General features: G+C 29.4%; 1 non-coding gene across 1 annotated transcript; it reads left to right on the top strand.

Moving 5' to 3' along the window:
* Nucleotides 1-3,839: 3,839 nt before the first annotated feature.
* LOC128041539 (small nucleolar RNA R71) lies at nt 3,840-3,946 on the top strand. Its single transcript, XR_008196548.1, has one exon. It is a non-coding gene; the product is annotated as a small nucleolar RNA R71 (small nucleolar RNA).
* Nucleotides 3,947-16,218: the final 12,272 nt, after the last annotated feature.

Here is a 16,218-nt window from a genome sequence, read left to right as displayed (position 1 = left end):
GAAACAATCTGTCACCCTATTACTCTCTCTTAGTATCTGTCGAAACTTCACTTCTTAAAGCATCAGTCTTGAATGAGCTTAACTTCACTTTAGTTATTATTTGATAACTGACATGAGAAATAGTTTTGGAAAGAGTGAGAAAAATTTAAAAAAATAATAAAATAAAATAAACAATGTATTTAACTAATATCCTAACTCCCCACTAACAATCACATCCTCACTAACCCACCTTATCCTCATCTAACCACCTCAGAGTTTCACTTCCATTGAATCTCTATCACACAACCGAAGCAAAAATTAACATTCACACTATTCAAACACGAGACTATAGGGCAAGCTAACATCTTAGCACTCAAACCAGCAAGCTCATTTTGATATAAGTTTACTAAAGATAAAATACAACCCAACCCACCAAAGATAATGCTAGGATAAAAAATAACTGAATTTTCCATAAATGATGCTTGAACTCAAGACTTCAAACACACAGTTAAAATACTTAACCACTAAAACAAATACACGTTTATGATAAATTTCATAGAAACAAAATTAAGAAATTTAGGGCGTTGCATTAAGATTTACAAGATAAATTATTTCCTCATTTGATTATTTAGTTTTCTTTGTGAGTGAATAACGATGAGGTTTGCATAATATTTCATTTCTTGTTAACGTTATGATTTTAGGTTGTCACGATGTCTCAAAGGTTATAGTAGCATTGGAAGACCTTCAATTACGGTGGAAAATATTGCTGGTTTTGCAATGAAATTGCAACAAGACCTTTCTGAGGTCAATGATAAATTTGAGAACATGTTCACAAAGATGCAAAAGGAGTAAGAGGCTCGAAATGCTCGAGAGGCTCAAAGGAACACTATTTTGCATTAATTATATAAAGTAAAAATAAATTGTTTATTGAGTATATATAATTTAATTTTTTTATTATAATATTTGAATTGATAAGTTAATATGTTTTAACTATATTTAATAATTTATATAATAAATATTACTTTATGTTAATTACTACAATTAAAAGTATAATATTTAAAAATTATTTAAATATCAATCACATAAAATTACATGCAACACATATGATATTAGAATATAATAGCTAAAAGATAGAAAACAACAGAAAAAAAGTCTATATTTTATAAAATTAATGCAAATAAATAATTTTCTAATTAATTATAAAATTTAAAACTACTTTAATTATAACACAAATTATTATTTACTATTTGTATTTATTTAATTAAAAAGGAATAATAGAGTAATGAGCAAAAAGAAAAAAAAGTATAAGGGTGAGTTTGGATGGCGGTGCGTTTACTTGCGGTTAGTGTAAAAACAGCGGTAGGGTAAGATTATATACTGTGGCGATACTGTAACGTGAGATAAAAAGTAAGCTAAATGCACCACACCGCACCCAATCGCCCATCCAAACCCACCCTAAGAAAATCTATATGTGTCCAACTAGATGGTGACATATGTCACCAAATAAACGTATAGTGGAAAAGTTAATGGAATTAGTAGGGCAAAATCTGACTGCAGCAATAATTTAAAATTAAATTCATAATTTGGAATGTTGAATGCAATTATCTCAATATAAAATATTTTTAGGTTTATTTAAATGTCCACTAATCAAAACATGTAAAGTTTTGAGGAAAATGATTGGAATATATCCTGGTGAAGCTAGAGGGTTGATAGCGCTCAACACTCTTAAAAGTTTATCAATTTTCATTTTAATCCTTACATTATATACTTAGAAATGTAATAATTTTGTTTTCCCTACATTTTGTCAAGCTTCATTTTAGCTCTCAAGTAATATATAAAAATATGATAATTTATATTTAGCCCTTAAAGTTTTTTAAATTTTAGCCTCCACTTTAAATATCTAAAAGAATGATGAATTATGTAGTCTCCCCAAAGTTTTTCAATTTAACTTATTTTAACATAAAAAGTTATATACCTAATTTAATTATATTACTTATTACTAGTATTATTTTAGTAATATGACTTTAATTCCTATAAGATTTTTACATTAATAACTTTACTAATGGTTTTAAAAGGTAAAAAATTATATATTATTTGTAATATCCGTAACAATTACAATATTTAAATTAATATTTTTACACTTAATTTGTTTTTATTGTATAAAGCGAATAAACATTTCGAAACAACCCATGGATGAGTTGATATCCCCCTTTATAATAATTCAAGCTTCACCCGTTTATCCAATACATCCTCAATAAACATGAGTTTAAATTAAATTTATTATGCGAGTTTCAAGGTCCAATTTCAGGCCCATGGATGTGATAGACTTACACTACCCCAATGCCCAATAATAAGGTTAAAGGCCGAACAAATCAAATCAAAATTCGATCAAATATAATATGTGAGGATAAATCTTTTCGAGAAAAGGGAGAATGATACATGCACAGAATGAGTGAAATTTGTTAAAGTCAATCCAACTAAGCTGCCAATTTTCAAGCTAAAAAGATTAGTCAACTTGCAATTATTTTTTGGATGGGATCTAGACATTCATGAGCTTATATGTATGCATAGTGTTTGAAGATATATTTTTTAACTTTGAATCATTCGATTTCGAGTTTGGGAGCCCAAGTTATTACCCTTTTAGTGAAGACTGTGTGAGCAGAATTTCTGGACGGGGTTATTATGGAAATTACGAGTTTTGAGCTTTTTATTCGAGTTTAAATCATATTGGGTTCGAGTTTTAGGCTTACTTTTTATTATATATGAGCTCAATAATGTATTTATTAACTTTCATTATTTTATTATTTATTTATTTCGAGTTTTGGATAATTTTTAAATATTTTAAGTTATTTAAGAGTTATGTTAATAAGAAAGTTTAGTTTTAAACTATCTATTGTTTAGATTAAGTAAAATTTCAGTATACTTTGAGAGTTTTATTTAGATGTACTTAGCTAGTTGTTGCGTGTAAATAATGCAAATGTGCAAGTGTACATGTCGATTCAAGTAATATAATGATGACTGAGTATTGTCTCCACATGGATCGAAAGTTGATTTGAATTGGTAAGTATTACTGCAAATATAATGAATGAAACTGTGCAAAATGAACAAAGTATAAATTGGTGAAGGGAATTAATGAATGAACTAATGATATAAATTATAACTGAAAAATGACCAAACAATTTAAATATCGTGGCAATTCACAAGGAACAAGTAGAGAGTATTTCTGCTGTTGAATGATAAAGGTTGGAACTGCTTAGGGAATATTTTTATAACATAATAATGCCATGGCAATGTTATGACTAAACTACTGCCTAAATGTTTACTACTTCAGTCTACTTCTTTCGAGAGTTAAACTTTAATTATTATTCGGAGTCTGTGTATGTCTACAAGACTCATGAATGATAACCCAATTGACGCTCTACACCTGTATAGATTGCATCTTCTATGTCTAGAGTGTTACGAATATTCTTTCGAGTATTTGATTGTATCAATCGGTTGAGAATCTGATGTATTTAATCCTCCCAGATTCAAATCCATCTAAATTCATAACATGCAATCAACTATGTCCAAAGCTTTCATGCATGCATTCCAAATAAACAAGAATAGAATGAAACAGTAATCTTAATCAAAATTAAATCATGCCATTATAGATAATTCAATATTCACCCAAATAATTTCAATCCGAGATAATTATCTCATGGGTTGGGCAATGAAATCCAAAATTAAATCATTCATCAACATTCTTCAAGTTTTATGAATCAGAGAATTCAAATAAATTCCCATTGGTAGAGGCATCGACAACTGTTCTTGTATGAGCATTTAATCCATTATAGAACATTTTCATTTGTGTTTAATGCTAGAAACCATGCATCGGGCATTTTTTTAGTATCTCCTTGAATCGCTCCCATGCTTCATATAATGTTTCATCCTCTGATTGTATAAACGATGTAATGTTGTTCCTCAACTTAATATTCACTTTAGGAGGATTATATCTTAACAAAAACTTCTGACACAACTCATTCCATGATGCCACTGTACCTAATGCTAATGCATTTAACCATGCTTTGGCACGATCACGCAATGAATAAGGAAATAACTTTAGTTGCAGGGCATCCTTAGGAACACCTTGCTATCTGAATGAATCGTAGAGTTCCAAAAAGAATTGTAAATGCAACCTTGGATCCTCAGTAGACAATCCACTAAATTGCCCCACTATTTACAGCATTTGAAACATGACTTGCTTTAATTCGAAATGCTGAGCTTAAATATGTGGCTTGACAATTCCTGGATTTAAATCACCTAAGTTTGGCATGACATATTCTCTAATGGGTCTGTCTCTATCATCTACAATTCGAGGAATATCAACATCCCTTCTTTCCTGATGTAATGACTCTTCTTTAACCTGATCGTTTCTAATTCTTTCCATTTCTTGCAACTCTTTTCTCCTTCGCCTTAAGGCTCTCTCAATCTCTGGATCAAAACAATACTTAGTATTCTCTGGAATATTTCTAGGCATGCACTAGCACAGACCAAGTGATCTAAGTCAGCGAATTACATGGTTTAGAACACGAGCTGAGACATGACCATGTGTCTCATTGTTCGAATACTACACGGTTTGGGCTATGTCACACGGCCATGTGACCCCTATTTTCAAAATTTTCAACTTTTTCCAAATTTTCTGAAATGTTTTAAATTAGTCCCAAATTGATTTCGAACTATTTTTAGGGCCTTGAAGGCTCGATTTAAGGTCCAAATGTATATGTTTTTAAGATTTGTAATGAGTTTTAGGTAATTAATATTAAATGACATTATTGATCTGTTTTGAAGTCAATTGTTTTAATTTGTATGGTAATGCTCCATAACCTTAATCTGACAACGGAGACGGGTTAGGGGTGTTACAGGAATGATGCGAGTTTTAAGGCCTAATTTCAGGCCCATGGATTTGATGGGCTTACACTACCCCAATGCCCAATAATAAGGTCAAAGGCCAAAAAAATCAAACCAAGATTCGATCAAAGACAAAATATGAGGATTAATCTTTTCGAGAAAAGGAGGAATGATACATGCATGAAATTAGTGAAATTTATTAAAGTCAATTCAACCAACCTATCAATTTTCAAGTTAAAAAGATTAGTCAACTTGTGACAAATTTTTGGATGAGATCCGGACATTTATGGGCTTAGATGTCTGCATAGAGTTTGAGATATATCTATTAACTTTGAATCACTCAATTTCGAGTTTGGGAGCTTAAGTTATTATCGTTTTAGTGAAGACTGTGAGAGTAGAATTTTTGGACGGGATTATTACGAAAATTACGAGTTTTGAGCTTTTTATTTGAGTTTAAATCATATTGGTTTCGAGTTTTAGGCTTAATTTTTATTATATATGAGTTCAATATTGTATTTATTAAGTTTTATTATTTTATTATTTATTTAATCCGAATTTTGGATAAATTTTAAGTATTTTAGTTTATTTAAGAGTTATGTCAATAAGAAAGTGTAGTTTAAAACTACATGTTGTTTAGAATAACTAGAATTTTAGTATAGTTGAGAGTTTTATTTAAATGTACTTAACTAGCCTATATAAATGTCTCTTCATAGAACAATCAATTCATTCATTATTCACTTTGAGTTAATAAAATTTTCTTTGAGTTTTCTATTTAAGATTTTCTCTTGAGTTGTTTTTAGAAGAGTTTTAACAATCTTTTCAGATTGTGAGATCATTTTCTAGTTTTTTCTTACCAAGTTTTCTTTCTTGAAGGGTAAATTAGAGTCGTTTGGAAGGGGTTGTGGACTCATCGGGTTTTCAAGGCTCCTTAGTACTTCTACATGTCATCTTCATCTTTTCCATCTATTTATTTTATTTTGTTCCTATTTAATTATTCAAATATTTGATTTATTTAATTATTTTTTTCTATCTTAATTATCTATTTTAATTACTTCCTTTAATTTTTAAATTATTATATCTGACTTGGATTTGTTTACATTTCAAGTTATGTCAAAATCCAAGTTTCTTTCTGATCGTTTAGAGCTCTAAGTCAAATCCACGACTTGTACAAAATTACAACCCTCTTTTGCACTCATACTATCAATTTTGTTCGATTTTATATATGAAGAAAAAAATAAATTTGATTCTAAATTTTTGCAAACTTGGATATCCCTAAATAATTATAAATTCAAATTAAGATTGTTTTGAATATTCAGATATTTTATAGGTAAGAATATTTAATTTGGATTTGAATAATAATACTCAATTATTTGCGGAAAATATTTTATGAATTCAATTTCGGATAACTCAAAAATGCAAATGTTTAACCTTTGATTGCTCTTATTTTAAAACTCTTTTATCACTACACCAATAATTTATTATCATTAAAATATATATTTTATTACTTTAAAATAATAAAATGAATGTTTAAAGTTCATTACAAGTCATTGTACCATATCAAAAACTTCATTTTAGTCTCTTTACTATTTGAAGGAACATTTTAGTCCCTGTATATTTGAAAAGCTAACATTTTAGTCCTTGCACGTTAACTTTGTTGTTAATGAAATGGGTTGGCTTAAGGTTGCCTTGACATTAAATCAAATATTAAATGAAATTTAAAAGATTACTCATTTAGAAAAAAAATGGAATGGTGTGGCTTAATGATGACTATCGTGAATCTAACTACAAATAATTTAAACACAACAATTATGTACAAAAGAAAAAAGAATCGAAAACAATTTGGAGTAAAAGCAAAATCACTTTCTTACCTATACTCATTCTTCAAATTTGTTATTTAAATTTTTAACTTAATTTAATATTTAATGAACGTCACGTCAATCACTGTTAAGACACGTTATTTCATTAACAACAAATTTATTATGGAAGAACTAAAATATTAGCTTTCAAACGTATAAAGATTAATATATTCTCCTAAAATTAAAATAAACTTTATGATAGGATAGACAACTTATACTAAACTTCCTTAAAAAAAAAAACAGTTTACTAAATTTTAACCTAAAATAAATTTCAGCCCAAATCGTACTCCATCACATGAAAAATTTTGACTCTCAAATAAAAACAACATAAATATATATATATAAAATGTAAAAAAGGGAACACAGCAATCCAAGTTGTGATGTCTTGTGGTGTGGTCCAAATGGTGGGAATGCCTTTATAAAATGCGTGTGAAAGAGTCTTATTCTAATCTAGTTGATGACTTTGGTAGCCATGGTTTTACTTGCATTATCATAAAGGGGTAAGTCATCATTAATCAAAAAATTAAACAAAATTAGGACATGATCAGATGAAGATAAAACAACAATCTTTGGATTATTTGCATGGCAGAAGTCAATGGAATCAAATTTGTTCTTCATTTTTAATTTTTAAAAACAGCAAGTCAAGTCAATTTTGATGTGACTATATTTCATTTGATAAATAAATCTAATAATATTCACCTTTATTTATTTATGTAGGGCTGGTTTGGGGTCATTGTGATAGATTTTTTCATGACACACGAATATCCTATAATTAACTTTTTAAAATAGTTTTAAACTCTTAAATTAGAAAATATTTGAAATAATTCTCGTTTAAATGAGACTATACATAGCTCCTTCCTAACCCTTAAATAGGAAGCTAATCTATTTCAGCGCACTCAAACTCACGTCCTCTTACGCTGGCAACAATATTAATATCAATCGAAAATAATATAATATATTTATTTCCAATTCACCGAGACTTAAGCTCATGATTTATGTTTGGATATGATGACCAAAACACATTTATTAATTAATGCATGAAACAATTTAAAAGGGCATATAGTTTGTGAATATATACACCTTTTAATAGTGCCACTAGTAGCTTACCCACAGCTCCGATTACTATGTCACTGGAAAAAGTATATATTATTCTATTTAATTTCGCAAAGCTACTCATGCATCAATTAATATATAAATATTAGGTATTAAAAAATTTAATTCATAAATATTAATATTAAATAATATTTCAAAGTAATTGAATATTTATTAATTTTAGAAGTGCTATAATTATTAGGAATTGCAATGAGGCGAGGCCCAAAATTTATAAGAGGCCTGACTTCGCTCTGGCCCAACTTGTTTCGAATTTAATTTAATTGTTTATTTTATTTTGAAATAAATAATATTATATTTTTTATTTTTTTATTTTTTATTTTGAAGTAAATAAAATTAATTGTTTTAAATTTAGACTTAAAATTTATTATATTAATTTTTATTATATACTTATTTACTGAGAGCAATATATATATGTATATGTATATATATATTAGGAAACATTTTTGTAAATATCTCAAGGCGGGATGAATTTACCTCAAACCTGGCCCGAACCTAACCTGATTATTGTTCTAATTTCAACCGACCCTACCTTGCCCTAAATTCGATTTTCCCCAAAAAAATTAACCCTAATGGATAGGGTTGGGTAGGAACCCGTCGGATTTAAATTTTTTTGTCATTCCTAATTATTACTTATGTCAATAATGATTTCTCCAATTTATCTTATCTGGCCATAAATAATTATTTTTAGTAAACCACATCATTAGTCACTAAATATGAGTAAGTTTTCATTTTGATCACTGAACTATTCAAAAGTTTTCATTTAAGTCAATGCAGTATTTACAAGTTTTTATTCAAATCACTGGGTTGTGAAGTTTTTTTCTTTAAAAAAAAAATTCCGCCAACGAGATTCAAGTAATGTTTGATGGATCAATACTCATCGACAAGTAGAAGAACATATCTTATATTCAAGTTGATTTGACGACCAGTGTCAGAGATTGGTGAGAAAAGCTATTTGAATATTGGTTCGCAGATTCATGACATTTAAAGTTAAGTGAGCTTTCAATTCATGTAGCCAGTGCAAAGAAAAGAAGCTATATAGCACCGATTTTAATAATCTAATAACTTAAATGAAAATTTTTAAGTAAATCAATGACCAAATTATAACTTTTTTAATAACCTAATAGCTCAATTGTCCTAACTTTTCTTTTAACGGTGGCAATCAGAATTTATTTATCCAATTCATTCGTCTAGTCTATGGACATCCCTTTGTCACCAAGACCCCTTAAAAGAGCTAGATCGAAAAAAATGTGACCAAACCCATGACATAATTTAAGTAAATTACGAGTAAAAAATTAACCATGAAAAATGCATGTTGGTAAGTCAAAATGCTAAATTCCAAATGAGAACCGAAAAAAAAAAGTGGATAACATTATTGGTGTCATCCTAGAATATTCAAAGGAACTATATCTAATAATTTACATGGACTTTGAACAGGTGAAGTCCGCTATAAAAGTCTACCCTTTGGGATTCACTTGGATACCGCAAAATCTTAAGAGCTTCAAAATATAACCAAATTTCTCGATCCTTCACTTGTTTCCTCATGGCTCTTCCTTTTAACTTTACCATGCTCCCAATCCACATCTCTAATCCCCCAAAACCCAAACCTTTCACCATGTAAATTCAATCCCATCTTTTCTCTTTTTTCTTTTTTCTGTTTATGTTTATATTTAATTTTGAAAAAAGATTGTAAAAGCATTTTATGATAAATTTTTGTACGACTGACTTCGTTTTGTGTGGATTAGATGTGCTACACCGGGACGGCCGGGGACCAGCACCGGGAGAGGTGGAAAAATCAACAGCATCGTCGGGAATTCAGAGAAGAGCAAAGTAGGGGTGAAGGAGGTTAACCACCCTAACACTACCATTCTGAACGATGTTAATGAAGAAAATGAGCACAAGAGTCGAGCAAATGTGAATGGCGATAATGATGATGGTGCTGTTAAGGGGACTGAATTACCAACTGACTAATGGGATATAAGTATGTAGTTAAGATGATGAGATCATGGGATAGTTTTCATCATAAATTATGAAAGAATGATGATGAGTTTTTGTAGCATAAATAAGCTTAGTTTCCTTCTTTTCCTCTAAATTTGGCTGTAAAACAATGATAATCTCTAGGTATGTAGTTTTCGTTAGTCCAAATTTGCAACCTTGTATTATTTCAATTCGCCCCCTCTTCAATTGTCTTGCTCCCTTAATACTTAACCGAACTTCAATTTCCATGATCCTCAACGTTATTTTAAGCCACATCTTACAATCATTTTGGTCGCCTCATAATAGGTTGATAAGCTCAATAATTGTGAGGGTACAGTTTGCAGCACTGATAGAGGTGATCATGGGTTGGGCGGTCCGCCCGAAATATGGGAGGGTTCGGATAAAAATATAGGCTCGAAATATGAGTTTGGGCAAAACATGAGGCCCGTTTAGAAAACGGGCTGGGCCTCGAGTAAAACATTTTTGGCCCGAGCCCGGCCTGGCCTGAATATATAATACATATTTTTTTATTTTTTAAAATTTAAAGTATTTTCAAAATACTTTTTTTTTATTTTTTATTTTTAAAATACAATTTTAGTGTTTATTAAAAAAAGGGTAGGGCAGGGTCGGGCTGGACTCGGACTCGGACTCGGACTTAAAAATTTTTCCGAGCTGGAATTGGACAAAATTTTAGGCCTATTTTCAGACTGGGCCGGACCCGGGCCTAGGATGCGGGCTAAAATTTTTTAGGCCCGACCCGGCCCATGATCACCTCTAAGCACTGAGAATTTGTCTTTTTTTTTTTCCTGGAAAATTATATATTGGTTTTAGTTGTTCCTGGAGCAGACTTGTGCCCAAGACCATTACAATTTTCTTGTGGATTTGTGCCCCCGTGATTAATTTTACTGAGATTAAAATAATAATAATAATAATAATAATAATAATAATAGTGAGATTAATAATTATAGTGAGATTAATAATTATAACGATGAAATGGAATATTATAATAGTAAATTTAAAATTAACAGTAAAATATGTGTTTGTATTTAAATCACTTTTTATTAATTAAAATATTATTATTTTTAACAATGTTGGTGAGACAACTTGTGTGACAATCCATGTACACTTCTTACAGATATGACACTATTTATTTTATATGTCACATTGATAAATAATTTAAAATTTATAAAAATAAAAAAAACTAGCGGGGAGTATATGTAGATTATTTTGCAAACTGCCAAGTTTAAAAAAAGAATTAATGTTTTAGCTGTTATTTTTATTAAATTTATATAACACCGACTACTAACCTATTAAAAAAATATGAATAAACAATATCTTAAATATAAATTTCATATATTTTTAAGCTGCAAAGCAGCTATTGAGATTGAGTAGATTTGAGATGACTGCCAAATTTCGTGGCCCGGTTTGTGAGATAAAGGCGTTGGGTTAGACCAGTAGCTGGGCCTGCTATCCTACCCAACTAGGCTTTGCTCTTGATTTTAAGCGCTCTCTTACCCAATATCTTATTTTATTTCAGTTGAGGTATAATATTTCATTAAAGTTTTTAGAGACATAATAGTATTAACATTAATATTGAAGAAAGCTTTAGGGAAAATATAAATTTTGATTGGTATGAACTTTGATTCGGAGTAATTATATATTTTGATTGTAATTTAAATGTATAAATGAGACTTTGGTTTCTATTTAATTGTACATATTTTGCGAAATGAAAACATCTCTTTGTTTTATATTGGATTAATGGAATTATTTGTGTATGTAATATGTATGTCAATTATGATATTAATAGTTCATAAAAATTGAATTAAATTAAAAATCAAAGACCATGTATCATGTTACACATTAAATTAAAGTTCATAAGATTTTATCCCATCATAATATCAGCTTTATATTATGGTACTATACTCATTAATAAGCTTATATCCCAGTGTTAGTAGGTTTAGCTTAGTCCATGTTGAGCTTAGAGGTGATCATGGGCCGGGTCGAACCAAGTTTGGGCTAGGCCCAAGCAAAATTTTAAGTCCGTTTTCTAAGTCTGGGCCCGACCCGACTTGAAATATGGGTCTAAAAATTTATCCAAGCCCAACCCGAAAGAAAATTGCTAAGCCCGTGCCTGGCCCGACCCATATTAAATTTTACAACACCAAAATAACATATTTTAAAAAGAAAATAGCATATTAAATTTTAAAAAGTATATTTGATTAAAAATAAAATATACATATATTTAATATATAATTCGGGCCCATGCCAAAAAAGTTTTACCCGAGGCCCAACCCGTTTTCTAAACATGCCTCGTTTTTTTGCCAAACCCATATTTCGGGCCTATATTTTTATTCGAACCCTCCCATTTTTCAGACGGGCCGTCGGGCCGGACCGGGTAGCCCAACCCATGATCACCTCTAGTTGAGCTTGGGTAAAGAATTTCAATTTCAAACCAATCCAACTTGATAACTTATTGTTCATTTGATATTAGAAAATTAAAGAAAAACAATATTTGGATTAAGTTGGAGGTTTTGGAGTTAATATTTAAAAAAAAAAATTTGATTGGTAGTTGAATTGATTAGTAATTGAATTGATTAGGTTATTGATTTGTTAGTTTAATTGGTTCGATTAAAAGATTATTAAAAATTTAAAAAATAAAAAATAAAAAAATTATGGTTCAACTAGTTTTTTTATCCGGTTCAACTGGTCCGCATTGATTTATGTATCAATCGAATCAAAATTTCTATTCAAATCGATACCCTAATTGATTCTCAATCTAACCGATCTGATTGACCCATCCGATTCAAACAATATTGCTTGAAGCTTCAAATTTTTTATTTAAAAATGGATTTGAATCAAGCGTATGAACGCACCATTAATAAAGGCACAAGGAAATGGCGATTTACCTCCATTATTGTAGCTAAAACACGTTAAAAGTAATGGCAGTGCCGCTCACACCATTTATAGCGACAAGTCGTTTTTGTTGGCAAATGATTCCTTGTGTAAGACTTTGTTGAAACATTGTCTCAATCGTTGTCATATCCTCTCTACCCTACTTATTTTTTATTTATTTATTTTTGGATATAGATCAAATTTTAGAAGAATTTATCCTACATCATGTGGATAAATTTCTTTACGTTTATTGAGGGGATAAATTCCTTCGGTAGAAAATTTCAAAGTTTGTATGTTCGACAGTCGATGCGGAACTCAATAATTGAAGAAATTGTCTTGGGTTTGGATTTTATCTCTCAACTCCGTAAAGATCCCCGTAGGTTCACGAAGTGGTAGTGCCTTGATTTTTTGTCCTTCAAGAGAAGTCTTTAAAGTGTCGTCCGCTATGCAGTTGATGCGTCCCTCAACAATTGAAAAAATTGTCTTGGGTCTAAGTTTTGTCTCCCAACTTTGTGGGAAAGCATTGTAGGTTTGCAGAGTGGGAGCACCTAGGTTTGTTGAGGGGAATCGACTTATTCAGGAAAAGTGGTACCATGTCTCCTTGAAAAGGCTACTTATGCCTTGGTTGGTGGTTCTGCCCCCCGCGCACACATCTTTCCCTACAAGTGCAACTTTCATAATTAATATAATCACTATTCTCTATAACAACCCTATTTGTCTGCTAAGATTTTACTTGTTATAAACAGGTGGATATTATGCACCTATAAAAGTAAGTTGTTATAAAGAGATAATTATTGTAAACCTACTATAAAATTCATGATGAATTTTCATCAAATAAAGGAAATAAGAATTATGTTAAAAAAGAAAGAAAGTGGGAATCAAATCAACAAAATTAAAAGACATATAATGAGTGCATGCGTTATTGCTTTCATGCATATTTTATTTTACATTCTTTCGCATGATTAATTATAATGTTCATAAATCTAACAAGCTCAATTAATCAATATGAGTCATCAAATTAAATTAATTAATGAATCATAAGTTATTAAATTAAAGTAATCAATCTATAAGTTTATGATGTTCCAAATTCATAGTATGTAGAATATTTATTGAATTGATGTATTTAATTCTACCCATTGAAGATTATTTTCATTTAATAAAATATGATTAATAGATTTTTATGTGAAAACTAAACATTTTATTGAAATAATATTTTAATTAAGATAATTTTATTTAATAAATTATAGTTAATAGGCTTGCTTATATGAAATAGTTATAAATTTACTTAAAATTTTAGATAATATGTTATTATAAAGAACTAATTTAATAAAGGAAAAGGATTATACGAAATAGAGATATTATCCTTTTCAATAATTTAATGTCATATTAGTATTTTCATCACGAATTTCGGATTTTCATGCTAAAAATATCAAATCCAAATGAAAATCACGAAATTTAGGATGATTTTGTTAATGTGACATTAAACTATTGGAAAAGGATAATATCCTTATTGTTGTTATTATAAGTGAAAAGTTGTTATAGAGGGTTAAAATAAAATATAAAAATTGGTTCTACTACACACTTGATTGTTATAACAGGTGGTTGTTATAGAAAAGGCTAGCTGTATTTCTACGAATACTAACACTTCTCCTATGAGCTTGCAAGTCATATCTATATCAACCGAGACGCTCCCTAAACTCTATGAACCTGGTTGGACTTTTATCGGAGTTAGAAAGACAAAACCCCCCAAATGGGACAATACCTACCGTTAAAGATCCGAGACTCAACAACTTTTATTTAGAAGCCCTAATAAGTTATATACCTTATATGAACTAATAAAAAATTATATGCATGCACTAAAGTGGAGTTTCAAAGTCTAATGTAATTCAAATGGTGAGAATATGGCAGAAGTGTGGTCCTTGATACCCATTACTTTGGTGGCTATAAGTACCATTATTACTAGCTTTCCAAAACTCTCAAGCATTGCTTCCAATTTCTGCCACCTTCATCCATTATTTTTACAGTAGTTATAATAACAATATGTCTGTCGCTATTAAGTTTTAAGAACAAAAACCTGACCGAACTCTCATCAAACTTTTTGCGACGATAATTACTCCTATTTTTCTTTTTCAGTTGAAAATTACCATTCTGAAGCAGAAATCAGCATCCCCCAATGTACCATCACAATAATTACTCCTATTCTCTTTTTCAGTTGAAAAAATAAATACGTTTGAAATTAGGCTTAAAGCTAAAGATACGTTTGTTTCACTGAAAATAACTTGTGGGAAATGAGTTTTAGAAAAAAATAATATTATCTATGTTTAGATGATTCTGCATTAAATATTTTTCGTTATTTGGTAATTTTTAAAAATTATTCTCTAAATGTTGTTCTTAGTGAAACAAACACAACATAATTATATTTGTTAAAAATATTATAGTAGCATTTTGTTTTGACAATTGAAATTTATTTTATAATAATTAGTATCATTATATAAACTTAATAATAAACAATGCCTAACTAAAACTTAATTTAAATTACACATATTACGTATATGAGAGTGGATAGTGACACATTTGAATTGAAAGAGATAAATGAGGTTAAACATGATTTAAACAAATACTCATATTTAAATAATTAAAATATTACTATTTTATACTACATAAAATTTATTATTAAATATTTATAAATTGTAATATATATTTATTATTAAAATATTATTATAAATTTTTAATAACATTTTAAGAATATTATTTAAAATTATTATTGTTGAAAGTTATTATTAAAATAATTTTGTAATAGTAAATAATTTATTAAAATAATATTATATTAATAAATTAATAAATATATGTTTAATAATATTGATATTAATATTTTAATATTTTTAAATATTTTTTAGAAAGTGAATAATATTAAACTTGGTTCAAGTTAATCTTTATATAAAAATAAAATTACTTATAAAGGAGTTCTTTTTTTTTTCTTCGAAAAATGACCTGCATTTTTTAAAAATAACCTACACAAAGAGAAAACAACCAGAAAATTTGGTGAAGCTGTTGTTGTAGAAGACTACAATGACGGTGAACTTCTAGTCGCTTCTGTCAACAATTATAAAGTGAGCGCGGAGTGGATCCTTGATTCAGGCTACACCTTTCACATGAGTCCCAATCGGGATTGGTTTATAACTTACAAAACAGTGTCTAAAGATGTTGTTTTGATGGGAAATAATGCTTCGTGTAAAATCGTAAGTGTTGGAACGATTGAAGTTAGGATATTTGACGGAGTTGTTAGAAAACTTAGTGATGTGAGACATGTTCTAGAATTGAAGAGAAATTTGATTTTGTTGAGTAATTTTGATTCAAAAGGGTACAAATACACAGCTGAAAGTGGGGTTTTGAAGATTTCCAAAGGTTCCCTCATTGTGATGAAAAGGGAGAGAATGACTACCAAGTTATATGTTTTGTAGGGTTCTACGGTTACTGGTGGTGCAGCTGTCACTTCCTCTTCCTTATTAGATGGTGA

This window comes from Gossypium raimondii, chromosome 5, assembly GCF_025698545.1.
Source record: "Gossypium raimondii isolate GPD5lz chromosome 5, ASM2569854v1, whole genome shotgun sequence".
Lineage (NCBI taxonomy): Eukaryota > Viridiplantae > Streptophyta > Magnoliopsida > Malvales > Malvaceae > Gossypium > Gossypium raimondii.
This window is presented reverse-complemented; position numbering and strand designations above follow the sequence as displayed.